This window comes from Ursus arctos, unplaced genomic scaffold (assembly GCF_023065955.2).
Source record: "Ursus arctos isolate Adak ecotype North America unplaced genomic scaffold, UrsArc2.0 scaffold_32, whole genome shotgun sequence".
In the NCBI taxonomy this organism is placed as follows: Eukaryota; Metazoa; Chordata; class Mammalia; order Carnivora; family Ursidae; genus Ursus; species Ursus arctos.
In genome coordinates, this window is record NW_026623008.1 from 19,966,105 (window position 1) to 19,993,602 (window position 27,498).

Consider the following 27,498-nt stretch of genomic DNA (forward strand, 5'->3'; position numbering starts at 1 on the left):
TAGAAATCATATCATATATATATACCCACCCTCTGCTTAAAACTCTTTAAATGACTGGATATTTAAAGATATTATGGTGTGACAAAGCTAACATAATTATGTTCCGGGGCACCTGGCTAGCTCAGTCGGTAGAGCATGCAACTCTGGATCTCGGGGTTGTAAGTTGAGCCTCATGTTGGGTGTAGAGATTACTTAAAAATAAAATTAAAAAAAAAAAAAATTCCAATGGGGGAATACTTGTATTTTTGAGATATATGCTGAAATATTTACAAATGAAGTCTGAGATCTGCTTCAAAAGTAATAAGGGCAGATACATCTGAACTTACTCTATGAAGCCAGTATTACTCTGATATCAAAACCAGACAGATTTTCCCCTCTAAGATCAGGAACAAGACTATGATGTCCAGTCTTGTCACTTCCACTAAATAGTGTACTAGAGGTTCTAGCCAGGTCAATTAGACAGAAAAAGAAATAAAAGGCATAAAACTGGAAAGGAAGAAATAAAACTCTATTTGCAGATGACATGATCTTGTATATAGAAAACGAAAAGGAGGGGTGCCTGGCTGGCCCAGTCTGGAGAGCATCTGACTCCTGACCTCAGGGTTGTGAGTTCAAGCCCCATAATGGGTGCAGAGATTATTAAAAAATAAAATCTAAAAAAAAAAAAAAAAAAAAGCTATGGAATCCGAAACAAAACCACCCACAAAACCTTGCCAGAACCAAGGTAGCAGAATATAAGATCAATATACAAAATCAACTGTACTGCTATGCACTAGCAATGAAAAATTCAAAAATGAAATTAAGAGAACAATTTCATTTACAACAGCATCAAAAAGAATAAAATACTGGAGTGCCTGGGTGGCTCAGTAGGTTGAGTGTTCGACTCCTGATTTCACCTCAGGTCATGACCTCAAGGTTGTGAGATCAAGCCTAGCGTCTACCTCCATGCTGGGCAAGGAGTCTGCTGAAGAGTCTTTCTCCCATGGGGCAGTGGCTCAGTCCTTAAACCTCTGCCTTCAGCTCAGGCCATGATCCCAGCGTCCTGGGATGGAGTCCCAATCGGGTTCCTTACTCTGCAGGGAGCTTGTTTCTCCCTCTGCCTGCTCTGCCTGCCACTCTCCCTGCTTATGCTCTCTAACAAATAAATAAAATCTTAAAAAAAAAAAAAAAAAAAAGATTCTCTCTCCCCCTCTGCCTACCCCCCCACTCATGTACTCTCTCTTAAAAAAAAAAAAAAAAAGAATAAAATACTTAGGAATAAAATACAGATAGAATAAAAAACTTTCAAAGGCACTCATAATAAACTGTCACCAGAAGCAAGCTTTAAACAAACAGGTTATTGAGGCTGTGTGACCAAACAGTGCTTAAGGATTAGCCCAGAAACACACAAATATGTTGATGTAAGTACCAAATTTTTTTAAATTTATCTTTTTTGAGGTGCCTGGGTAGCTCAATCGGTTGAGTATCTGACTTCGGCTCAAGTCATGGCTGCAGCATCCTGGGATGGAGCCCCACGTCAGGCACCCTGTTCAGCAGGGAGTCTGCTTGTCCCTCTGCCCCTTCCTCCACTCGTGCTTATGCTCTCTTTTTCAAGTAAATAAATAAAATCTTTTAAAATTTTTCTTTTTCAGGAATCCTGGTAAATATGCAATATAAATACAGAAATATAGATTTGAGAAGAATTAGAACACCAAGAACTAAGAACAAAACAATGACTCCCACCCATGTAATGCTCAAAAATCACCATACCTGAGGTAGTTATGAGATTTAAAAAAAGAAAGAAAATATGAATAAATTTAACAGAAGGACAAGACTTGTACGCTAAAAACTACAAAACATAGAAAAAATTTAAAGACTTAAATAAATGAACAGACATGCCATATTAATGGATCGGAAGATTTAATATTGTTAAGATGGCAATACTCCCTGAATTAACTTGCAGATTGAGTGAAATCCCTATCAAAATCCCAGCTGGCTTTTTTGTAGAAGTTGACAAGCTGGGCCTAAATTCAGGTGGAAGTGCAGGGGACTCAGCATAGTCAAAACAATATTGAAAAAGAACAGGGTGCCTGGCTAGCTCGGTCAGTGGAGCATGCAACTCTTGATCTCAGGGTTGTGAGTTAGAGCCCCATGTTGGGTGTAGAGATTACTTAAAAAAGTACAATCCGGGGTGCCTGGGTGGCTCAGTCGGTTAAGCATCCAACTCTTGATTTCAGCTGAGGTCATGATCTCAGGGTCCTGGGATCAAGCCCCATGTCAAGCCCCATGTCTGGCTCTGCTCTGACATGGAGCCTGCTTAAAATTCTCTCTCCCTCTCCCACTGCCCTTCCCCACCTCGCGCTCACGCGCACTCTCTCTCTAAAATAAATAAGTAAAATAAAATCTTTTTTTTTTAAGTAAGCTCCACACCCAGCATGGAGCCCAATGCTGGGCTTGAACTCATGACCCCGAGATCAAGACCTGAGCTGAAATCAAGAGTTGGATACTTAACCAACTGAACCACCCAGGTGCTCTGATCATTCCCTTTAAAGCACAAAAGTTTTTAATGTTGATGAAGTACAACTTATCTGTTTTTTCTTGGTTTGTGCTTGTAGGTGTCCTATCTAAGAAACTACTGCCTAATCTAAGATTGTAAAGATTCACACCTGTTTTCTTCTAAGATTTTTATATGTTTAGATCTTATACTTAGGCCTTTGATCCATTTTGAGTTAATTTTTATGTATGGTGTTAGGTAGGGTTCCAACTTTATTCTTTTGCATGTGAATATCCACCTGGGGCAGGGGGCAGGCAGTGGGACAGGAGGAAGTGATTACAAAGGGGCAAGAGGAAACATTTAGGGGTGATGGATATGTTCATTTTCCTGACTATGGTGGTGGTTTCACTGGTACATACATAAGTCAAAACTTACTAAATATTACATTTTAAATAGATGTGGTTTACTGTATGTCAATATTTCTTTTTAATTTTTTTATTTTAAGTAGGCTCCACACCCAATGTGGGGCTTGAATTCATGACCCTGAGAATAAGAGTCACATGTTCTACAACTGAGCCAGCCAGGTAGGTGCCCCTTAGTAACATTTCAATAAAGGTTATAAAAATAAAACAAAAGCACCATTAACTCAAGTATTTAAACTGCTGGAGTTCTATCGGACAGACGATAATTTTTTTTTTTAAGATTTATTTCATTTTTAGGTGCCTAGGGGCTCAGTCAGTTGAGGGTCTGCCTTTGGCTCAGGTCATGAATTTGGGGTCCTGGGATCAAGCCCCACATCAGGCTCCCTGCTCAGTGGGAAGCATGCTTCTCCCTCTCCTGCTCCCCCTGCTTGTGCTCTCTCTCTCTGCCAAATAAATGAATAAAATCTTAAAAAAAAAAAAAAAAAAAGATTTTTTAAGTAATCTCTACACCTGACATGGGGCTTAAACTCACAAACCCCACAACCCCAAGATCAAGAGTCACATGCTCTTACCAACTGAGCCAGCCAGGAGCTGCAATAATTTTATTTATCTTTTTTTTTTTTTTTTAAAGATTTTATTTATTTGAGAGAGAGCAAGCGCACACAAGCGGCGGGAGGGGCAGAGGGAGAACCAGAGGAGCCTGTGCTGGGACTCCATTCCAGGACCCTGAGATTATGACCTAAACCAAAGGCAGATGCTTAACCACTGAGCCAGCCAGGAGCCCCCATGTTTCATTTTTTTAAGTAAACTCTACCCCCAACATGGAGCTCGAACTCAGGACCCCAAGATCAAGAATAGCATGCTCCAAAACAAAAACAAAAACAAAACAAAAACAACAAAAAAGTACCATGCTCTAGCAGCTGGCTCAGTTGGTAGAGCATGCAACTCTTTATCTTGGGGTTGTGCATGTGAGCCCCAGGTTGTGTGAAGAGATTACTTAATGAAATTAACAACAACAACAACAACAAAAACCCAAAAAAACAAAACCACACTTTTTTCCCCCAGAGAATTCATTTAGAAACAGGAATAAGAAAGTTGGATACAGGTCCCTTTTAGATAAAGATGTATAAACAAAGGAGTCCCCCAGGGATTGATGCTGAAACCTACCCCAAGTAACATTTTTAGAAATTATCTAGAAAAAACTATCTAGTGAAATCTTCTCTGTTGGCAGATGACCCTATAGCAGTAGTAGCTAGAAGTATGATGGTAGAAAGTTGTGTGTCGAGAAATGTGGAAAATAGCTTCCGTGTAGATAAAAATAAGGTAATGCAGTAATGGAAAAATAGTCCAAACTGTAATTATCAGATGATGAGCTAAAGCTACCTGTTACAATATAAGAAAAGGGTTTCAGAGTCCCTAGACTTATCCTGAATACAGCTACAAAACGCAACAAAATGCTGGCTGTTATTATGAAAGCTCTGGAAACACAGAACACATTATCCTGCCCTTGTACAAACCAAAGTGTATCTGTACCTAGAATAGAATGTGCAGTTGTGGTCATCACTGCACAAAAAAGGTAAAATAGAGAAGGCCTATAAAGGTATCTAAAAAGACCAGAGGAGCTTCTGTATGCTTGCAGATTAAAAAATAATAATATATAGGGATGCCTGGGTGGCTCAGTCGGCTAAGCGTCTGTCTTAGGCTCAGGTCATGATACCAGAGTCCCAGGATGGAGTCCGAATCACGCTCCTTGCTCAGCAGGGAGCCTGCTTCTCCCTCTGCCTGCTGCTCCCCCTGCTTGTATGCACGCTCTCCCTGTCTCTCTCTGGCAAATAAATAACGTATATATACATATGACACTTTATTTTTTTTTAAGATTTTATTTATTTATTTGAGAGAGAGAGCGAGAGACAGGGAGAGCACGAGCAGGGTGAGGGGCAGAGGGAGAAGCAGACTCGCCGCTGAGCAGGCAGCCCAATGCAGGGCTCGATCCCGGGACCTGGGGATCATGACCTGAGCCAAAGGCAGATGCTTAACCGACTGAGCCACCCAGGCGCCCCAATATATAGGATACTTTAATATAAAACAAAGACAATGTGAAATGCTAAACAGATTCTGCACAAACCTTAGAAATTACAAAGCAGTTAGAAGCCTAAAGAAACAATAAAGTATATTAAATTACTTTTGAAGCCCAGATTTTAGAATCAGATAGGAGTTTTATGTCCAAAAAAAGGGGGGGGGGGAGGAAAGAAGGAAGACTTTGAATTCTAGTACCAGTAGGCTTAGCTGTGACCAAGGGCATGTTACTTAATTTTTTCCAGCCTCACTTTTCCCATCTGTAAATAACAACTAATTTGACTGCCATGAGGAGGAATGTGCACACTGCCTGGCACAAAGTATATACACTTAGTACCCAGCAGCTACTGCTTTTATTAGGACCAATAAAAAGTAATAGTTTACTACCCAATCCAGCATATAAAGTAATAAAACTCATTACTCAGATGAGGTGTACAGAATACAAAAAAAAAAAATTATTTATAAAGTCTAGATAAATGCACAAGTAACATTTCCATAATAAATTCCTAAGAGAAATTATGAATTTTGGGCAACATAGTCCTAAATTTTGAAGCTGACATTTTCATCCCTTTCCCACAAGCAGAATTCCGGGCTAGATCATGTATCCAACCAAATATGCCATTTCTTAATTTATAACAACAACTGTTAACATTTATTGAGCACCAGACCAAGTAATAATGTCATTTAATTCTTCTAATACCCTTTGAGATTCTAATACCCTCTGTATTTTACAGAAAAATGACACAGGTCTCCATTTTACACATGAGAAAACTGAGGCTGAGTCATTGCCCGAGACTACATTCAGAACTAGTGAAAGGGTCTACATCTGAACTCAGACTGACTCCAGAATCAACACTCATAACCATAGAACTATACTGTCTCCTACTATGCAAGAAATGTTGGCTGTTAGATATTCAAGAACGAGGTGAATGATGAAAGAGTGCACAGGAAGGAAATATTAAAAATGATGCCCAGGAGTGCCTGAGTGGCTCACACAGTTAGGTGTCTGCCTTCAGCTCAGGTCATGATCTCAGGATCCTGGGATCGAGCCTCGCATCGGGCTCCCTGTTCAGCGGAAAGTCAGCTTCTCCCTCTCCCTCTGCCCCTCCCAAGCTAGAGAACTAGCTTGTTCTCTCAAATAAATAAAACCTTTAAAAATGAATAAATAAATAAAAAATGGTGGTCAATGAGGCCAACCCAGCCAAGATCACTGCCAGCTACTTAAATTTAGGACGGCCAAAAGCATAGACACTGAAACAACAAAAACTGATTAACATGGATGTGACAAACCTAATGGAAGAAGGGAAGATCCCTATACTATGGTCTCAGCTATGGTAAACAAAATGCAGAGAAAGAGGAAAATTATGTGAAAATGCTAACTGGTAGTGAGGCACCTGGGTGGCTCAGTCGGTTAAACTTCTGACTTTTGGTTTCAGCTCAGGTCATGATCTCAGGTTCCTGGGATCACTCAGCAGGGAGTCTTCTTCTCCCCTATCCCCCCACGCCCCCCCCCCACTCTCCTGTGCAAGCCCACACCCTCATGCGTTCTCTGTCAAATAAATAAATAAAATATTTTTATAAATAAATAAATAATGCTAACTGGTAGGATCATGGCTGATTTTTTTTAAAAGATTTTATTTATTTATTTGAGAGAGAGAAAGCACAAGCAGGGGGAGAGGCAGAGGGAGAAGCAGAGAGAGAAGCAGGCCCCCCGTCGAGCAGGGAGCCTGATGCGGGGCTCCCCGGGACTCTGGGATCAAGAAGGAGCAGAAGGCAGAAGCTCAACCTCAACCGACTAGGCCATCCAGGCACCCAAATCATGGATCATTCTTATTCTCTGCTTCATACTTTTTGAATTTGGCAATTAAAAAAAATTTTTTTTACAAAGGGCACTCATTTTCATAATTGGAAAAAGGCAGAAATAAAAATAAATCTAAGGTAACTTTCACTCTTTATTCACTTCTGATTGTGTAATTTGCTGCAACGAGCATGTATTACTTCTGTAATTTCAAAGAGATTTTAAAAACAAATAAATCTAAGGTATTAGAAAAGGGAAGTAAATTACATGCAAATACCAAAGCAAAAAAAAAAAAAAAGGATGTCATGTAAATTAAGCAAATTAGAGGAGCTGCAGTTTGTTGGAAAGAACTCTAGATATGCATCAAAAGACCTGGGTTCATACTGATATACACATCAATGTGGATGAATCTCAAAAATTTTATACTGAACAGGAGAATTCAGACACAAAAGAGTGCATATGGTAGTAGTCAAAAACAGGCAAAATTAATTTGTAAGGACAGAAATCAGAACACTGGCTGCCTCTAAGACAGTGGGGACTGACTGGAAGGGTGTGTGACAGGAACATTGGAAGGTTATGGAAATGTTCTCTTTTTTTTTTTTTTTTAAAGATTTTTATTTATTTATTTATTTGACAGAGATAGAGACAGCCAGCGAGAGAGGGAACACAAGCAGGGGGAGTGGGAGAGGAAGAAGCAGGCTCCCAGCAGAGGAGCCTGATGTGGGACTCGATCCCATAACGCCGGGATCACGCCCTGAGCCGAAGGCAGACGCCTAACCGCTGTGCCACCCAGGCGCCCCAAGAAATGTTCTATCTCTTGACTGAGGTGTTGGCTACACATATGTTTACACTTATCAAAACTCATCTAATTATAGACTTGCGTTTCTGTCCATTTCACAGTATGTAAACTGTACCATTAAAAAATCTGATTAGGGCACCTGGGTGGCTCAGTTGGCCAAGCAACTGACTTCGGCTCAGGTCATGATCCCAGGTCCTGAGATGGAGTCCTACATCGGGCTCCACCTGCTCTGCAGGGAGCCTGCTTCTCTCTATACCTCTTCCTGCCACTCCCCCTGCTTGTGCTTGCTCTCTCTGTCAAATAAAATCTTTTTTAAAAAATACAAAATCTGGCTTCCTCTTCCCCTCAGTGGCCTGAGGGGACCTCTGAAGATGGTTAGCTATTCGCTTGACCCAGAAAACCCTATGAAATCATGAAAATCAAAAGATTCAAATCTTTGTGTTCACTTTAAGAACATACGTGAAACTGCTCAGGCCATCAGGGGTATGCATATCCGAAAAGCCACCAAGTATCTGAAAGATGTCATTTTGCAGAGGCAGTGTGCGCCATTCCGTCACTACAATGATGGAGCCGGTCGGTGTCCCCGGGGCCAAACAGTGGGGCTGGACACAGGGTCGGCGGCCCAAGAAGAGTGCTGAAATCTTACTGCACATGCTTAAAAATGCAGAGAATAACGCTGAACTTAAGGGTTTAGATGTCAGTTCTCTGGTCATTGAGCACATCCAGGTGAAAAAGGCCCCAAAATGCAGCGTAGAACGTATAGGGCTCATGGTCAGGTTAACCCATACATGAGCTCTCCCTGCCACATCTCTTTTACTTTTTGAAAAAGAGCAGATTGTTCCTAAACCAGAAGAGGAGGTTGAACAAAAGAAAAAGATATCCCAGGGGCGCCTGGGTGGCGCAGTCGTTAAGCGTCTGCCTTTGGCTCAGGACGTGATCCCAGCATTCTGGGATCGAGCCCCACATCAGGCTCCTCCGCGTGTTCCCTCTCTCACTGGCTGTCTCTCTGTCAAATAAATAAATAAAATCTTAAAAAAAAAAAAAGAAAAAGAAATAGATATCCCAGAAGAAACTGAAGAAACAAAAACTCATGGCCCAGGAGTAAATTCTGCACAGAATAAATGCAAATAAAAAGAGAAAAAAATTACAAAATCTGATTAAATTCAAAAAAAGAAAAAAAATCTCACTAAAAAAAGTAAATGAAAGGGGCCCCTGGGTGTCTCAGTCAGTTAAGCATACGACTCTTGAGCCTGGCTCAGGTCATGATCTCAGGGTCCTGGGATCAAGCCCCTTTGGGCTCTGTACTCATTGCGGAGCCTGCTTCTCCCTCTCCCTCTGTCCCCCCCCCCCGTGTGCATGCAAGCACTCTCTCTCTCTCTCTCTCTGCTCTCTCTCTACCAAATAAATAAATAAAATCTTTTTTTTTTTAATTAAAAATAGGGATGCCTCGGCGGCTCAGTCAGTTAAACATCAGCCTTCAGCTCAGGTATGATCTCAGGGTCCTGAGATCGAGTCCCCAGTCAGGCTCCCTGCTCAGCAGGGAGCCTGTTTCTCCCTCTGCCTGCCACTCTCCCTGCCTGTGCACGCTCTCTCTCTGACAAATAAATAATAAAAAATAATATTAATAAAAATAATTAATTAATTTAAAAAGTAGAAATAAAGGACAGAGGGCTGGGAGGATGGGCAAGATGGGTGAAGGTGAGTGAGAGGTACAGGCTTCTAGTTATGGAATGTGTTAAGTCACAGGGATGAAAGGTACAACGTAGGGAATAGAGTCAACTGTATTGCAATGGCCCTGTTATGATGACAGAAGGTAGCTATACTTGTAGTGAGCATTAAGTTATCAAATCATTATGTTGTCCACCTGAAACTAATGTAACATTGTGTGTCAACTATACTTCAGATAGATAGATAGATAGATAGATAGATAGATAGATAGAGGCTATAGAGTACAATGAAGGGGGAAAAGGTGTTCAACTCAAATTTGCTATTAGTTGAGTGACTTTAAGGAAGTTACTTAACCTCTCTGAGCTTGTTTACCCGTAAAATATAGCTACTAACACAATATAACTTATCTCAAGTGCTGGGGAGTGACCTTAACGGTATATACCAAAGTGGGAGCACAGCGCTTTGCAATTTTTCAATGCAAATGAATGCTAAAGGAGTTTTAAAAGTAAAGAAGGGGCAAAATTGTTCTACTTCTCCCAATTCCACAAATGACTTTGGTATCAAGAATACTATTCTATAAGGACTATCAATATTCTACAAAGGCAAATTTAAAGTTCTCAATTGTGAACGGAAAGGTACAACAATACACATGACCTAAGACCTCCTTCTACAGAGTTAAACACAATTTCTCAAGATATGATTTAAGAGAAAGCTTTTTAGGGGCACCTGAGTGGCTCAGTTGGTTAAGTTAAGGGTCTGCCTTCAGCTCAGGTCATGATTCCAGGGTCCCGGGATCGAGTCCTGCATAGGGCTCCCCGCTCAGCAGGGAGTCTGCTTCTCCCTCTGCCCATCCCCCTGCTTGTGCTTGCTCTCTCTCTCAAAAATAAATAAATAGGGGCGCCTGGGTGGCACAGCGGTTAGGCGTCTGCCTTCGGCTCAGGGCGTGATCCCAGCGTTATGGGATCGAGCCCCACATCAGGCTCCTCCGCTATGAGCCTGCTTCTTCCTCTCCCACTCCCCCTGCTTGTGTTCCCTCTCTCGCTGGCTGTCTCTATCTCTGTCGAATAAATAAATAAAATCTTTAATAAATAAATAAATAAATAAATGAATAAATAAATAAATAAAAATTTTAAAAAAGAGAGAAAGCTTTTTAGACTGCTTTTTAGTACTTGTTACAACGATGGCATAGTCAGAGAAGAAAAAGGTCTCACTTTTGAATACTTGAGAGTAAAAGAATTGTTATTTTACTATGCCAATTACAAACTTTAAATATCACCATAAGTCACATCATACATGTGTATATATGTATGTGTGCATACATACACGCATATTCACTCAAATTGGAACTAAGCTGAACCACTGCTTCTTTTCAAAAGGGCTTCTATATTCTAAAAATAAGAAACTTACTTCTGTTCAACTGGAATTAATCTTACAACTAAGAGAGTATGCCTCAGACTCCCATATTTTACCAGAAAAGAAAAACAGCTTGAAAAGTAATATTATAGGCAAAGTTTAATAGCCTCTCCCATCAATCTCAAACTATTTTTCTTTATTGGCATGCAGAAATCATGAAGAGCAAATTTTTCTGAGATATTTCTATATCTGAACATTATTTCCTCTGCAAGCATTCAACAATTCTTGTTTCTATTCTTCTCTTTTCTAATTCAATTCTGTTTGGTTTCTAAGTTAAGAAGTGTGTTTCATTTGCATAAATGGTAACTATTCTGAGATACCATTCATAACTATACATTTGAATTCTCCAGAGTACCATTCACAACTTCAAATGGAACAGGAAAAAACTCATTCAACATCACTGTAATGGTGACTAAGACACGAATGATTATAATGTTATATTGTGGAGGATTGGTCAAAGGAGGGAGAAGTCCCCAAATGTTACTACTAACTTGTAATCACTTTATGAATGCCCCAAGGGACCAAGAACCATTGCCTTGACCAATCTACCTACCACAAAAAAATCTGAGCTTAGAAAAACACGCCCATTAGCTAAACATAATTTTTTAAGAGTTATAAAGTACCTATGCAGGGCTTTTTTGATAATTTTGACAATATTTTGATTATCAAAATTTTGATATCAAAATTTATTTTGATAATCAAAAATTACCAAAGAAGAATCCTGACAAGTCCTGGCAAGTTTTCTATAAAACCAATGCTGATTTTTCTCTAGGTGTTAAACTTTTCAGCTATGAGCTTTTCTGAGAAAATCTTTCATGCAAGGTAGTAAGAGTCTAGTAGTCCTTTACTCCACTAATCAGTGGTAGAAACTAAATTTACATAGATCTGCATAAATAATTCAGCTATCTATCTGTACTGCTCTAATATATTTAAACCAAATAAAATAAAATTTGAACAGAAAAAGAAAATAATAGGGCTATTTTAAGGCTGTCACTTCCTGGTTTCCTTCATTCTTTTCTTTCTTTTTTTTTTTTAAGATTTTATTTATTTATTTGAGAGAAAGATAGAGCTACCTAGGCGCCCCTAAAGATTTTATTTGTTTGTCAGAGAGAGAGAGAGAGCACACAAGCAGGGGGAGTGGCAGGCAAAGGGAGAAGCAGGCTCCCCGCTCAGCAAGGACCACAATGCAGGGCTCCATCCCAGGACCCTAGGATCACAACCTGAGCCGAAGGCACATGCTTAACCAACTGAGCCACCCAGGCGTCCCCTCATTTTTCTTTCTTATCCAAAAGTCATAAACAAGAGATTGTATAACTAGAAAGAAGGAATAAAAGGAGAGTGTATACCTAAGAATATTTACACTTACTTCCCTCTGTGATTCCTCCACCCCTATCCTCGATATAGTAGTTCTCAACAGGGGGCAACTATGCCCCTTGGGAGACATTTCACAATATCTGGAGACATTTTTGGTTGTCAGAGCTAGTGAGAAGAGGGTACTAATGGGTACTGAGTAAAGACCAGGGACGCTGCTAAACATCCCAGAACGCACAGGACAGCCCTCCACAATGACAGATTATCCCACCCAAAATGTTAATAGTGTCAAGGCTGAGAAACCTTACCCCAAGTCGTAAGAAAGTCCTACCTCTCAGAAGACACTCAATAAATGTTTACTGATCTGAACTGAAAAGACCATGAACTGGAAGAAAAGCAAAACCTACAAGAATAAATTAGAAGACAGAGGCCATGATTTAAGCATTATTAGCATCTACTAAGCCTTTATTGTGTCTTGAGCACCAGTCATAACAAAAATGAACAACTGAGTCCTGCTCTTAAGAAGCTCATGATCAGGCAGGGAGAAGAGTTTTGTAATTTGTCTAATATCAGATTTGACAATCTGATGAATATTTTAACAAGGGAGAAAACAGGGGCGCCTGGGTGGCTCAGTTAGAGTGAAGTTAAGCGTCTGCCTTTGGCTCAGGTCATGATCCAGGATCCTGGGATCAAGCCCCCGGTTAGGTCGAGTTCCTGCTCAGCGGGGAGTCAGCTTCTCCCTCTCTTTTTGCCCCTCCCCCTACTCAAGAGCTCTCTCATGCAAGCACTCTCTCTCAAATAAATAAAATCTTAAAAAAAAAAAAAAAAAGAGAGAAACATACAAAGGAGTCACTCAATTTTTCCCGGGAAGGCTTCGTGGAAGAGATGACATCTTATAGCTCAGTTCAGAAAAGTAGGAAGTGCCTTATTTCACAGCTTATAAGCCTCTTTCCAAACAAAGAACCATTCATTTCCTCAGTCAACAAAAAGCTATAGAACACCAATTTTGTTCCATACATTGTGTTGTGTGTTGGAGACCCAGTCAAATTAAACCTTTCATTTTACCCCTTGGCATCACTGGTGCCCAGCAGCCCCCTTCTCTCACCCAAATCCCAAACAATTATTGCATTTGTACCTATTCTCAATTAAGCAACTGTCACCCTAATCAGTCTTACTCAGTAAAACCACTACCCCAGAAATAAACAAAACTTTCAGTTGCCTGTAGACACAGACTCTGTCTAATCCTGCATAAGTCACAAAATCATGGCAGAATAACTAACTAGCAACAAACTAACTACAGGTCCAGATCTGCCAACTGTGTCGGTATCTTGGAAAGCTATTTTGCTGGGGCGCTTGGATGGCTCAGTTGGTTAAGCATCCCACCTTTGATTTCAGCTCAGGTCATGACCTCAGGGTTGTAAAATCGAGCCCTGCATTGGGCTCAGCACTGGGCATGGAGCCTGCTTAAGATTCTTTCTTTCTGGGGCGCCTGGGTGGCTGAGTTGGTTAGGCATCTGCCTTTAGCTTGGGTCATGGTCTCAGGGTCCATCAGATTCCCTGCTCATTGTGGAGTCTGCTTCTCCCTCTTCCTCTGCCCAACCCGGCTCCCCCACTTCCCCACTCATGCTCTCCCCCCTCCGCCCCTTCCTGCCCTCACCATCTCTTAAAAAAAAAAAAAAAAAGGCTATTTACTGTATGAAAAATTCCGCGTCCTCTTCCACCCTACCCACTGCATGCCAGGACCAGCAGCAAAGTAACCAACATACAGGGGCACCTGGGTGGCTCAGCTGGTTAAAGTATCTGACTCTTGGTTTCAGCTCGGGTCATGATCTCAGGGCTGTGGGGACAAGCCCTGTGCACCAGGCTCCATGCTCAGCGTGGAGTCTGCTTGTTCCTCTCCCTCTGCTCCTCTCCCTCCCCCAACACTCACTCTCTCTAAAATAATAATAAACTCTAAAAAACAAAAAAAGTAACCAATATATATTTATTGAGCACTTACAATATGCTTGTATCAATGGTTCTCAACCCTGGTTGTATACTGACATCAGAGATCCCAACCCAGATATGAAGATGTTTTATTTTTTTTTTTTTAAGATTTTATTTATTTACTTGGGGGGGGGCACAGAGAGAGTGAGAGGGAGAAGCAGACTCCCCGTTGAGCAGAGAGCCCAATATGAGACTCGATCCCAGGACCCTGGGATCATGACCTGAGCGGGAAGACAGATGCTTGATCACCTGAGCCACCCAGGAGCCCACGGATATATTTTAATGGTAAATTTTAATGCAAGCAAGTTTGATGCATTACAGAATACCAAAGAAGTACAAGACACAGTTCTTGCCTTGAAGAGCTTATCCACAGTCACAACAGAGTAATGTGGAAAAGGATGTTAGTCCACCAACTGTAGTCCTTTTGCAATACTATCAGTGTTTATAAAAGAGGAGAAACTGGGGTACTCTGGATAAGAACTGCTCCTATTGCCTAGTCCGTCGTACACCAAATCCACCTGCAACTGCTGATATGCTCTTCTATACCCCTTCTACATCCCAGACAGTAGAAGCACCATTCTCAGGAACTATGGAGACACCCCCAGTAGGAGGATGAATTGAGGCCCACAAATCAGGAGGCTACAGGGTATCCTGAAGGCCAGAATCTCTCAAATTCATGCTGTCATGGGGCTTCTCCTTTTTTTTTTTTTTTTTTTTTAAGATTTTTATTTACTTATTTGTCAGAAAGAGAGAACGAGCGAGCAAGCACAAGCAGGGAGAGGGGCAGAAAGAGAAGCAGGCTCCTCACTGAGCAAGGAGCCCGAAGGGTCCTGGGATCATGATCCAAGCCGAAGGCAGACACTCAACCGACTGAGCCACCCAGGTGTCCCATGGGGCCTCTTTCAAAGAGAAGAAATAATTCTTCAACCTCCAACACCACCAATCTACCTCACTCTATAGCTGAAGTGTCCAACAAGAGTAAAGACCAGAGTTGTGTTGTTGTTGTTGTTTAATTTGCTCCTAGAGGACCTGGCCAGTTAAAGAAATCACCCAAATTAATAAGGCTGGTAAATTCGAATTTCTCATATAGCATACACTTAAAATAAAAATACTCTAAGTTAAATATATTTTAGTAAACTTCTTACCAAGATATTCAAATTGTGGAAGCTTCAAAAATTAAAAATAAAAAATATTGTTAAATAAACTCTACACCCAAAGTGGGGCTTGAACTCACACACCCCCAAGATCAAGCATCACATTCTCTACTGACTGAGCCAGCTAGTTCCAAAAAATAAAAACTTTTCAGTTGGTACAGGATGCAACTCTTATTCTTGGGGTTTTGAATTCAAGCCCCACACTGGGCACAGAGCTTACTTTAAAAAGAAATCTTTTTTCAACCTAAATCCTACCCAGCAGTGATAACCTCATACTAAAGACCACCCTGAAGACAGCATGAGCTTTAAATTCTGCAAACATTAATCTACAGATCCTCACCTGATTAGTCTTTCTCTGAATTATACAGAAAAAGGTATAATTCTCTTCAATGTTACACAAAAACTGGTGAGCACAAGATCCTATAAATAACTTTTTTAAAAAGAGATGTAGGAAAAAAATAGTAAAAATTAATTAAAATTAAAAAGTGGGGTAGAGTGCCATTCAAAAATATAAAACAGGGAACAAGGCGGGTATTAAGAGGTAAATTTGGGTACTTAAGGAAGAATGTACATAAAGCAGCACACGGAATAAAAGTGTCTTCTATGCACTACTGTGTTTAGGACCCATAGCTTTGAAATTAGCTTGGCTTACAATATTTTTCCTTGTAATTGTCCTTGTCATCACATAACTTTTATCCAAACTTATATGGACCCATGTAAGTTTTATTCATTTATCCACAATCCCTTAACTTCAATTCCAAAATCTAAAAGGCTGTAAAAACAAGTTTTTCATTATTCACTTGGTGGCAAAACCTGACATGAAATGACATGAGGCTATTTATAGTATTTATTTATACCAGTTGGTGTGAACATTCTGACATTTTACTACAGAAATGGTAATGTGTTTGATTACAAGGTGCTGCCCCTGACCTGTCTGGGATGTTACGTAACACACAGTATATGTACCATATTCCTTTTCTAAAATCCCAAAAATTCTATATTCAAAAAACATCCCAAGAACTGTTGTGGTTTTTCTTTTTTTTGGCCCCAAGGTACTATGGACTGGTATGCTAATTAAGACTAAATCTTATACAGAAAATATAACTAATATAGAGAATGAAGGTACATCTTCAGATACAATATATTCAATGCCTTAACAACTATTCACACATACAATCCTGTAAAACGAAGCATTAAAAAGACTTTTGACAAATGTCAAAACTCAAACACACCATTATGTGTTTTTTCAAGTGATGGTGATAATTTGCATCATCCAGTATCTAGATCAATTCTTCTTAGATTGAAATTCACTAATTTAAATCACAGTTAAGATAGACCAAAAGACTGCAATTGGCAACTAAGTTGAGAGAGAACCATCCACTGGTAAATAAGAAATGTTCTATTTTTAAGAAATTTATCTCAGAGGGTTTCATATCTAAAATTATCATTCTAGGGATGCCTGGGTGGCTCAGTTGGTTAAGCCTCTGCCTTTGGCTCAGGTCATGATCCCAGGGTCCTCCGATCGAGTCCCATATCCGGCTCCTCGCTCAGCGGGAAGCCTGCTTCTCCCTCTGCTTGCAGCTCCCTCTGCTTGTGCTCTCTCTATCTTAAATAAATAAATAAATAAATAAAAATAAATAAATAAATAAATAAATAAATAAATAATAAAAGTACAATTTCTCAACTTTGAACAAATTACAATTGACTTTTTCTGTGAAAGCAGGGCCTCGGACAGTGACAGCTCTTAAAGTTCAAATATTTGGACTGGAAGAAGAGTTTCACAGTTCTTTCCTTCCTTCCTTCCTCCTTCAGTTGCTGCTTTTCTGGTTTTAGAATTTCAAACAAAGAAATACATATTGGCTCCACTGCTAAGAAACGCCCTCTTTCTCAGCAACTTCCTCTTCCAATTTTCTTCCCTACCATTGACATATGAGAACAATACACACTGCCGGTCCTACCATTTTGATTAACCAAAAGCTGAGGCCTGGAAAAATTAAGGGCTACAATTTATCGTATCCAACTACTAGTCTCTGATTCCAGGTCCACAATCCTCAGTCATCTAGAAGTCAGATAACAGGGAACACAAAGAAAGGAAGGAACATTATGCTTCATCAGAGGCAGGGTAAGGTTCAGACCTTTCCTTCCAGGAATCTAAAGAAATCTGAACAAATGGGAAAGTTCTCTCATCCCAAGAAAATTTAGCCTTCTTAGGGAGGAGAAAAAGTTACTGGGCTGGCACCCCTCTGAACCAAGAGTCAAGTCTATACACCAACAGTTGGTGAACTTCACAAGCCACCCAGTCAAGAGTCAAACTGAGTTCTTTGAGGTTCTGACACACTTCAAAGTAACTTTTACAATTACAATTTAGAAATGGTCCTTTCCAACTCTCAGACTGCAGAAAGGGAATGCACTTATAATTAGCCATCCAGAGATCAAGGTCCAGCCGTCCCCATGCCAGAGGTCAATTCAAGTGTCTGGGACCAGACCCCTCCCCCCATTTGTGACAAAGCAAACTTCTTTGAAGTGGACAATGACTTCCCCCTTGTCTGGTGATTCTCAGAGGAAACCATCTTATGGTTGGTAAGCTCTGTACCTCACCGTGTGACCTTGGACAAGTTACTTCATTTCTCTGAAACTCAGTTTCCTTATGCGTAAATTCTCAACAGCGGCTGTAAAAATTAAGTAAGACGATAAGCCTAAACAAGGGCTGGCACATAGTAGGCGCACCATAAATGCCCTCCTCCTACTCCTAACCCTCCTGAATTCTTTCCGGCCTAAATGTCAATCATTGCCCCAAGAGGTTCCAAGGATGCTTTCCTCTCCTCTAATGCTATGGAGCACCGGTGTATAAAACTTTGCCGGCTCAGAGGCTCTAGGATCCTAGAGGACCAAGACAACCGGAGTCCAACTCATCATAGTCTGGGGGCCTTCCAGAGCCTTCACGGAAGAGCCCCTTTAGCCAACTCTCCACCTTACCCTGTAGAACCATCCTGTACACATACATACATAGGCACACACACGCACGTACACACAGTTCTCTCCGCCACTCCTCGACTTAGCAGGCCAGGGATCTCAAAGAGCACTACAATTCCTTCATGGCCCAGAGATGGAAACTGGGGAAGACCCTGCCCAAGATCTCCGAAACCATCTGAGATCCAACTCATGTACAACTGCCTGCAAAGCCTTCGTTTTACAAATAGGGAAACTGAGGCCCAGAGAAGGCAGTGACTTGCCCAAAGTCACACGGCGAGTTAGTGGCAGCGCCAGGTCAGGTTGGGGGCACTTTCGCAGCCTCACAGATTCGCGGGCCCCTCCAAGTGTCCATGGGGATCTCCAGGACACCTCCTCCCTGGGCAGGGGAGTGTAGCGTGAGGCCACCCCGCGCTGACCACTAGCCGGGCCACGGCCAGTCCGCGGCAGGAGGCGCGCCACCCACTCCCCCGGGACCCAGCAAGGCTCAGGGCAGGGGGTGGGGGTGGCGGCGCGGCCGGGCCCGGCGCTTCACGGCGGGGCCCGCCCGGGGGACTTGTTGCTCACCTGGTCTCGCGCGGTCTCCCTCAGCGATAGAGGGGCCGGCCAGTCACCCTTCTCCGCACGCGGACTGTTCCCGCGGGCGGCCTCCCGGGATGCCAGAGCCAGACCCCCCTCAGCGCGCTACGCCCCCAGCCGCGTTCACCCGGCCCGCGTCCGCCATTACGCGATTCCCCGCCCTGGGACGCGGCCACACCCCGCCAACGGCCCTGATTGGCTCTCTGCCCCACCCTCCTGGGGCTTTCGGGCATTCCATTGGCCTGAGTGGAGTGCCAGTTAAATAGCTACGCAAAAGACGTACTCAAGTGTACCGTCTGGGGAACTCCACCCGAGCTACTTCCGCAATCGGAGTAAACAGCGGGAGGGCAAACCAAGTGAAGTGGGGGTGGAGATTAAACCGAATCAACTCCTGAATTCAGGGTAGGAAAATACCACCTGAGAAAGTGTACAAACTCGTACAAAGTGTATTGAAAGATGGATTCGTCTTGGTAGAGTTCAAAGGACAAGGATTTTTGGTAGAAGGACGGGACCAAACCCATGAACTTTCTATGGACACCCCTCAAGTTGCAGATAGTTTTGTCCCTTCTCTCCCCGTCTCAGGCCCGACCGAAAGTAGGGTGGGGAGAATGAGTCATAGGCTCCAGCCCACCGGTGAATGATTCTTCCGGGGCGAGGTCTGGGGTCCTGGGACTGGGAGCTGGTTCTGAAAGGCCAGGGTCAGGCGAGCGAGACCCTGGTCAGCCGCCACCTCATTCTGCGACCTCAGACGACTTCCTGAACTTATCTGGGTCTCAGTTTGTCCTCCTGCAGGATAGGAGCAGTCATGTCTGCCTCCTGTCCTGGCGGTTTGTTGAGGCTACACGCCTGAGTTGGGGATATGTGCGCCTTGTTGATTATAAAAGGCTGCAGCTGGATACCATTTGACAAATTCACAAGTTAGCAAAAATCTCATTAAGTTCTCTAGAGCAACGCTGTAAGGCGGATGTTGTCTTAGTTTTGCAGGCGAGAACATTGAAAACTCCATGACTTACCCTGGGTCATCCAGGGAATTTGAAACAACCGTAGGACTCAAACTTGTATCTTTTGTCTTCCACTTCTGTGTTTCTCCTTCCAGGCCTGGTACCCCCTGAGAAAGAAGTTCCTCCACCAACCCTTTAGCATTCCAGGGAGTGTCTTGAGAGTACCAGGACAGTTCTCCTCTCTCTGGTCACCATAGGCCTCAGCTGTTTCTAGGGTGCTAGGAATCCGGAGGTGAGTAGGGGTTGGCAGGTGGGTCAGCAACCCAGACAGAATCCCAAACAAGGACACAGAGGGGCAGTGACACCATTGTGGGCCCTCAGCAGGGCTGCCTCCCTGCCAAGACTTAAATCCAGGTCTCTCTGCTCTCAGAACAGGGCTCTTTTCATTGCAGGATTGTTTTTCCCAGAAGGGCTGCCTTGGCTGTAATTCCTAGTCCTTTTCCCTCTCTCGAAAGGAAGGAGGACAAGACGGGAGTGGGAGGGGGAGCAGCGTAAGACTTTAGAAGGGCAGAGACCACCAAGTGCGTGGTGCTGAAAGAGCCTCAGTGCTGTCTGAGTCAGTGACCTCCAGGCTCAAATGAGGACGTGTGGTCTGACAACCAACGACTATTTAAATCGTGACTGTGGCCATTGGGTGCTGGGAGGCAGCAGGTGCTATGCAGAAGTCAGTGGCTTTGGGTCAGCCTGACCTGAAATTGAATCCAAGCTCCACCACTTTCTAGCTCTCCGAGCCTCACCTATGTCTTCTCTAAAATGGGGACAACAGGGCACCTGGATGACTCAATTGGCTAGGCATCTGCCTTCAGCTCAGGTCATAATCTGGGGGTCCTGGGATTTATCCTTGCATGGGGCTCCCTGCTCAGTGGGGAGTCTGCTTCTCCCTCTGCCTCTGCCCCTCCCCCCACTGGTGTGCTCTCTGGAGCATGCTCTCTCTCAAATATATAAATAAAATCTTTTAAAAATAAAATAGGGACAAGAGACATCACTGCTAATACACACACACACACACACACACACACACACACACACACATATACACACATAGGGGCGGCTGGGTGGCTCTGTTGGTTAAGCATCTACCTCCAGCTCAGGTTGTGATCTGGGGGTCCCGGGATCTAGCCCTGCATGGGGCCCCTTGCTCAGCAGGGAGCCTGCTTCTCCGTCTCCATCTGTCTGAGGTCCCCCCTGCTTGTGCTCTTTCTCTGTCTCTGTCAAATAAATAAATAAAATCATATACATACATATATATGTGTGTATATATATACATCAGTGCTAAAAAAATGAAAATTAAAAAATTAAAAATAAAACAAAATGGGGACAACAGGGCAATTGTGAGGATTCAATGAGTTAATTGTGCGTGAGTCATGTGTGTAAAGTACCTGGTAGCTGTCTATTCATTCATGGATTCATCTATCCAATAAAAAATTATTAAGCACCGGGGCGCCTGGCTGGCACAGTCGGTAGAGCATATGACTCTTGATATCAGAGTCAGTGAGTTTGAGACCCATGTTGGGTGTAGGGTTTACTTAAAAAAAAAAAAAAAAAAATTATTAAGCGCTGACTATGGGTAGGCAGCCTGCCAGCGGTACAGCTACAAGGGTGGGCAAAACAGACCCTCAAGGAGCTTACAGTTTAGCGAGGAAGTAAGTCATAAAACCAATGACCACACGAATCAAAACAGAGTTAGAAACTGTGATAAGGAACAAGAAGGCAAAGTACAAGGTGTTTATGACAGTGAATGTTGGGATGGGGTGGGGCCAGAGGAGGCTTCCCAAAGAGGTATCTCAGGAGAGTTGGTGAATGGGGGTTAACTAGGCAGCAGGTGTTTGGAAGAAGCACTGCAGGCCAAGAGAAAGGCATCCAGGCCTATTGGGATAGGTGGCAATAGGGAGGGAGGGCAGAGCTCATGCAGGGGCCTAAACAAATGAGGTCGTACAGGGGAGGGCACCCGGCTTTGAAAGTGAGGCTCATTTCCAAGGGTCTGTGTACTTTCCCGGTAGGCCGGTAGGCCCTGAATGCAAGCTTTGAGGCCAACCCAGGGTTTGAATCCTGGCTCTGCCATCTCACCTCAGACTGTGTGACCTTGACCAGTCACCACACCTCTCTGTGCCTCATCTCCTTTTCTAAGAAATTGGGATAATGATAAAGTGTCACAGGGTGGGGGTGAGGATTCAATGTGGAACTCGTCTAAAGCGTTCCGGCACATAGAAGGCATTCCATAAAAAGTGCTCAGTCTTCCCAGCAGAGAGGGAGGTGAGCCTGAGGCTGCAGATCCAGCAGAGAAGTTTGAGAGCTGATGCAAGCGTCTATACACTGGGCAAGTTGACTTCTGACCTTCATTGTTGGGGAAGACTTGGAAGCCAGGCAAGCCTGGATTCAAATCACAGCTACAGCACTTCCTAGCAGTGCGACCTTGAGCAAGTGACTTCACCTCTCTGAGCCTCAGTTTCCTTATCCATAAAATGGGAATCATAATTGTTTTTATCTCCCAGATCTGTGAAAGTTAAAGGAGATAATAAATGCAAAGTGCTTAGCACAGAGATTGGCACATATAGTAAGCAGCTGTTGAATGTTAACTTTAATATATTGTCATTGACTCTAACAGTAACTTTATTAGTAATTAAATAATAGTTATTTTATTAATAAATAATAATTGTATATTTATGTATAATTAGAATAATTATTAATTAATTAATTAATTATTATTGTTGATATCAGCATTACCGCCCGTCCTAGGTAAGATTCTGGAGTTTTGCTCGAAGGTTGTCTGGCAACCTCCTTTTAGGCAATGGACATAGACGAGTTGCTTTCTGAGGGGATGGTGCTGAACACTTTAATAGTGATATTAGTAAGCACTAACACCGAGCATTTCCTATGTGTCAAACGCATGCTAAATGCTGTCATGCATTAACTCATAAATCCTCCTAGTAGTCCTGTGAGTGAGGTCCTGTCATTACCATCATTTTACAAATGAGATCAAGGAAGCACAAAGAGGTGAAATGACTTGCTCAAGACCACCCAGTCAGCAAGCAGCACAGCTGGAATTTGAACCCAGCCTCTGAACATGAGTGGGCTTACTGCTCTTGAGGGTAAACCCTCTCTCTTCTACCCAAGCAGTTAGACCTATCACCTGGAAGGATGAAATTATCCACTGCCAGTAGCTGAGTCCCAGGTTCTGAAGGCCAAGCCTGTTCCTTTCCCACCAATTCTGAAAAGTAACCCCCGCCTGTTTGTTCCCTGCCCCCTGAGGCAGATTAGAGCAGGGAACAGACCCTCTTCCTCTGCACGGGAAAGCAAAAAGACATTTAGAGTCCCTGGAATGGGGTCCAAGTCCCAACAGTCTTGGCCAACTCACACCCCCTGTCTGAGCCTCAGTTTCCTTATCTATGAAATAGGCATGATAGCAGCTCTGCCTACAGGGCTGTTGTGAAAAGCAGAAAAAATAAGGCCTGCATCAACTATGAAGCGCTCTCAGCATAGGCGGGCCGCTCACTGTTGCTATGGGGATGGCAAACACCCCGGGGAAAGCAGCCTAAACCGGTACAGCCGGCAAAATTGCCATCTCTAGAAGAAGTCCTGGGTTTGAGTCCAGATCCGCCTATTACACCCTGTGTGACCTTGAGCAAGTTACAAAACCTGGCGGAGCCTCAGTTTTCTCATCTATGAAATGGCGTGAATAATACTGATCCTGTAGAGCTGGGGAGGAAAACACATTGAGGAGATCCATAAAAAGCCATGAGGCAATTCCCGGTCCAGCGCTGGCAGAGCCCAGTGTGCTAAGGGATTCTAGGGGAAGAAACAAAGCACAGGGACCATGAAGAATCACAGACCCCCCTCTTCACCACCCCTGTGTGAGGGGAAGAGGATGGAGACCACTGTGTTCAGGGCCCAGGAGAGTCTGAAGCCCCTACCCTACCTCTAGCATTCTCAGCTCTTGCTGGGTCCACTGCATATCTTTCTCTCCCCCTCTCTCTCCCTCTCTCTCTCTCTCCCTCTCGTCAAACAAGTTCTTCTCCACTGAGCAATCCCAGGGGGCCCCGAACCTCGGTTCCAGCCAAGCTCGCAGGCTTTCCCCGCCTCCACATCCTTAATCCACAGCCTTTGCATTTGCCGTGCCTTCCACCTGGAATGCTCTCTCCTCCCGGAGCGCCTGTGGTGGGGAAAGGCGGGTGCTGGAGGGAAAGGATCTGGAATGATGCTCCCCTACCTCCTCACTCCCCTCCCCTACATCTCCCACGCTGCATGCCTGACCTCCCCCCTCCCAGCGTGGGGGGATGAGGCAGCATCAGGAGGGGGAGGAAAAGGGGGAGGACTCCGTGAAGGGCCCTCTGTGGGGTTTTTCACCTGCTCAGAAGAGGCAGACGGAAATGAAAGCTCTAGAAAAACGCCTGCCGCTCTGCTCCGGAGGCCCCAGCTCAGGGAAGCCTCCCTGCCTTCCCACTGTGCCATCTTCTCTTCCTCCCCCTCCTCCTGCAGGCAGGTGCCACAGTCAAGGAACATGGGTGGGCGGCAGGCCAGAGAGACCTGGGTTCAAAGCCCATTCCTGTCCCTTACGCAGTGAATGGCCTTCGCAAGAACCTCTGGCCCCCACACACCTCATTTCTTGGTAAAAGGACACAACAACGCTGGCTCTCAGGCTGCTGTGAGGGCTAAGCAAGGTGCCAGGTGACAATGCCTGGCACAACCGAGGTGCTTGGCGATGGAGCAAACTCACAAGCACCCATGTGCCCGGCACGGCTCTCAGCACCTTGCAGATGCTAGCCCATGAATTCCCAGTAACGTAGGTACCATTACTCTCCCCTGTTGACAGATGAGGAAACTGAGGCACAGAGAGATGATATACCTTGTCCGAGGTCACGCAGCCAGTAAGAGGCAGAGCTTCGTCTCCGTTCTTAGCCGCCACACTACGGCGCGCTCAGTACTGGTTGCCAGGAGTATTGTTGCTGTGATTTTTCATCTGCACTGACTCTGTGCCCTCAGCGAGTACATGGTATTCTTCCCCCACATTCAAAATCTTGCCTGAATTTTCCCTCCTTCTTGACATCTTCCAGGCTGTTCATTCAAAGAGCATATACTGCTCTCACCTCTGGCCAGGCCAAAGCAGGGCACCAGGGACCGGTGACCCATCCACCGAGTCTCTGTTTTTCAGCAGCTCCCAATCTGGTGAGGGAGAAAATACATACATAAAAAATTTTTTTTTGTTTTTAAGATTTTTTAAATTTATTTATTTGAGAGAGAGAGAGAGCACAGGCAGGGGGAGTGGCAGAGGGAGAGGGAGATGCAGGCTCCCCGCTGAGCAGGGAGCCAGATGCTGTGGGGCTCGATCCCAGGACTCTGGGAGCATGACCTGAGCTGCAGGCAGGTGCTTAACCGACTGAGCCACCCAGGAGCCCCTACATACATAAAAATTACAATAAAAGAGGGAGACATCAATTGCAGCAGGAGCTGTGAGCTCACAAAAGCTTAGGCTCAACCTAACACAACTGAGGGCCTAGGCAGGTTCATAGAGGAGGGGTCATTTGAGCAGGGCATTGAAGGGTGAGTAGGAGTTCCTCAGATAGGCTTATAAAGTAAGAACTAGATTATGACGTGTAGGGGTCCCTGGGTGGCTCAGTCAGTTAAACGTCTGCCTTCAGCTCAGGTCATGATCCCAGAGTTCTGGAATGGAGCCCTGCATGGGCTCCTTGCTCAGCTGGGAGCCTGCTTCTCCCTCTCCCTCTGCCTGCCACTCCCCCTGCTTGTGCTTTCTCTATCAAATAAATAAATAAATAAAATCTTAAAAAAAAAAAAAAGAATATGACGTGTAGTGCAGACCTTGCAAAGAGGTCCGGATAATAAAGGCTAGACCCCATACCTGGGGTCAGTTCTATGCCAGGCCCTGTACTATACGCTGCAGGTATAGAGGCGGAAAGATATCAACTGGGCCCCGAAGATGCTTCCAGACTTGGTGTGGGGGGATAGAAAGCAACAAGTAAAGCAAAAATATCCATATTAAAGAAAAACCCAGAGGAGATTTGACACTACAAAAAAGAATCCTAAACCTGTCAAGGGGTCCGTGAAAGCTCCTGGGGGGGTAGCTGATGTCTAGGCCAAGAGTCTCAAAGAGCAAAGCCAGGTGAAGTCACCTACTGCCACCCCAGCCCATGTATGAATTCAACACAGAAACTACGCTAACTCTAAAATAAGAGTAAGGAACCCCAATAAAGTTCTAAGTTTTCTCATGAGTGCTATTTAATTTTTTTTAATTATCAAACATCAAATTAGTGTTTTAAAATCATATTTTGGGGCATCTGGGTGGCTCAGTCAGGTAAACACCTGTCTTCGGCTCCAGTCATGATCTCAGGGTCCTGGGAGGGAGCCCCGTTCAGCGGGGAGTCTGCTTGTCCCCCTGCCACTCTCCCTCCTCATGCTCTCTCTCTCTAATAAGTAAATAAATAATATTTTTAAAAAATAATACATGTATATTTTTTTAGTGTCCCTGCTTTGCTGGTGCCCTAAACACGTGCCCGCTCTGCTCGTTGGGTAATCTGACAGGGTGACAGGCCAGAGGGAGTCATCCAGGTGAGAGGTGGAGAAGGGTGTGGAAGGCAGAGGGAATTTCACATGCAAAGGCCCAGAGGCAAGAGAAAAGATGGCACTTTGGGGAAAAAGGAAATCCTTTGATGAGAGCTGGCAAGAGGGAAGAGGCGGCAATAGAGAATCGGACTGGATTCTCAGGGAGCCGGGGAGGCAGGGAAGGGCTGCGACTGGGATGCGCCATAATCCCATGTCCCTTTTGCGAGCTCACTCTGAATATCTCTCGAGACCTATTTCTGGTTTGAATCCATTTAGTCCAGAGACACCGTGTACCTACTAGGTTTCCAGCACTGACCCAGGTGCTGGGGCTGCAACAGATAATTAAGGGCTCGGAGGGCAGAGCGAGACGAGGCAGGGACACCGAGTGCCACCCTACCGTGGGGCCTGGAGGGACAAAGGCGCGGAGTGGAAGGAGCCAAGCCCTGTGCTGGACGAGGAGGCGCTGAGGTGGGAGGTGGCGTCGGGCTACTTGCCACGAAGAGGCCGGTGATCCCTAAGACAGAAGAATAAAGGAGTGAGCACGGGGGGAGAGGCCATGGCGAGGGCTGGAAAACGCTCCCCTCTAAGCTCCCGAGAAGGCGGCCGAGTGGGCAGAGGCCCCGAGCCCCTTCGGCCGCCCGCGCTTTCCCAGCCCCGCTGAGCCCCGCGGCTTGTGTCCTCCGGGCTCCAGAAGTCAGACCAAAGCCTGCAGGAGAGCGGGGCCGGGGACAAGGCCAGCCTCTGCCCAGCAGGGCCTTCCTTCCTCGCGGCTGGGCCAGCCCGGCCGAGGAGCCCGGGGTTACAGGGAAGGATTAAGGAGTTGGTTGCTTTTTTACCCAAACCGTGGCTGCATTTCTCTCTCTTTCTTTCTTTCTTTCTTTCTTTTTTTTTTTTTTTTTAAAGAAAAATGTTCCCGTACACGCACCCGGAGGCTTCTGCAGGAGGCGGCTGTTGGAGAACCGGGAAAACAAGCCAAGAAACGAGAGAGAGGAAGAAGACCACGCCTCGCCTGGCAGATTCCTAATGGCCCAGGAGACCTGAGGCTTTACTGTGGGAGGCCGGGCTGGGGGTGGGGGGGGTGCTGGCTCGGGTGGGAGGGAAGGGCAGGCCGAAGGACAGCCACTTGCTGGTCGGTGACCTTGGGCGGGATGCTGCCTGCTTCCCTCTGGTGAGAATGGGGAGGAGGGGGGCAGGGGCAGGGCTGGCCGGCTGAGGTCACAGGAAGGCCCCTTCCAGCCTGAAACGCGATCTCGGGATGTGGGGCCTGCCAACCTGCAGCGACCCTGGGCCAGC

At 44.5% G+C, this 27,498-nt stretch overlaps 1 protein-coding gene and 1 pseudogene across 7 annotated transcripts in view; one reads left to right on the forward strand and one right to left on the reverse strand.

Moving 5' to 3' along the window:
• Nucleotides 1-27,230, reverse strand: part of WASF2 (WASP family member 2) — an 81,008-nt gene extending 53,778 nt beyond the window's left edge. For 2 of the 7 annotated variants that reach the window (XM_048222005.2, XM_057305429.1), the window contains exons 1-3: nucleotides 27,131-27,230; nucleotides 26,603-26,719; nucleotides 24,494-24,810 (exon numbers count right to left, since the gene is read on the reverse strand). The gene's annotated coding sequence lies outside the window, so the exon portion shown is untranslated. Of the gene's footprint in view, nucleotides 1-18,637; nucleotides 18,836-24,493; nucleotides 24,811-26,503; nucleotides 26,720-27,130 lie in introns of those variants that run through there. The other 5 variants (XM_057305430.1, XM_026516920.4, XM_057305425.1 and 2 more) reach the window with 5 other exon arrangements.
• On the forward strand, nucleotides 7,940-8,450 carry LOC113268216 (60S ribosomal protein L17-like; annotated as a pseudogene).
• Nucleotides 27,231-27,498: the final 268 nt, after the last annotated feature.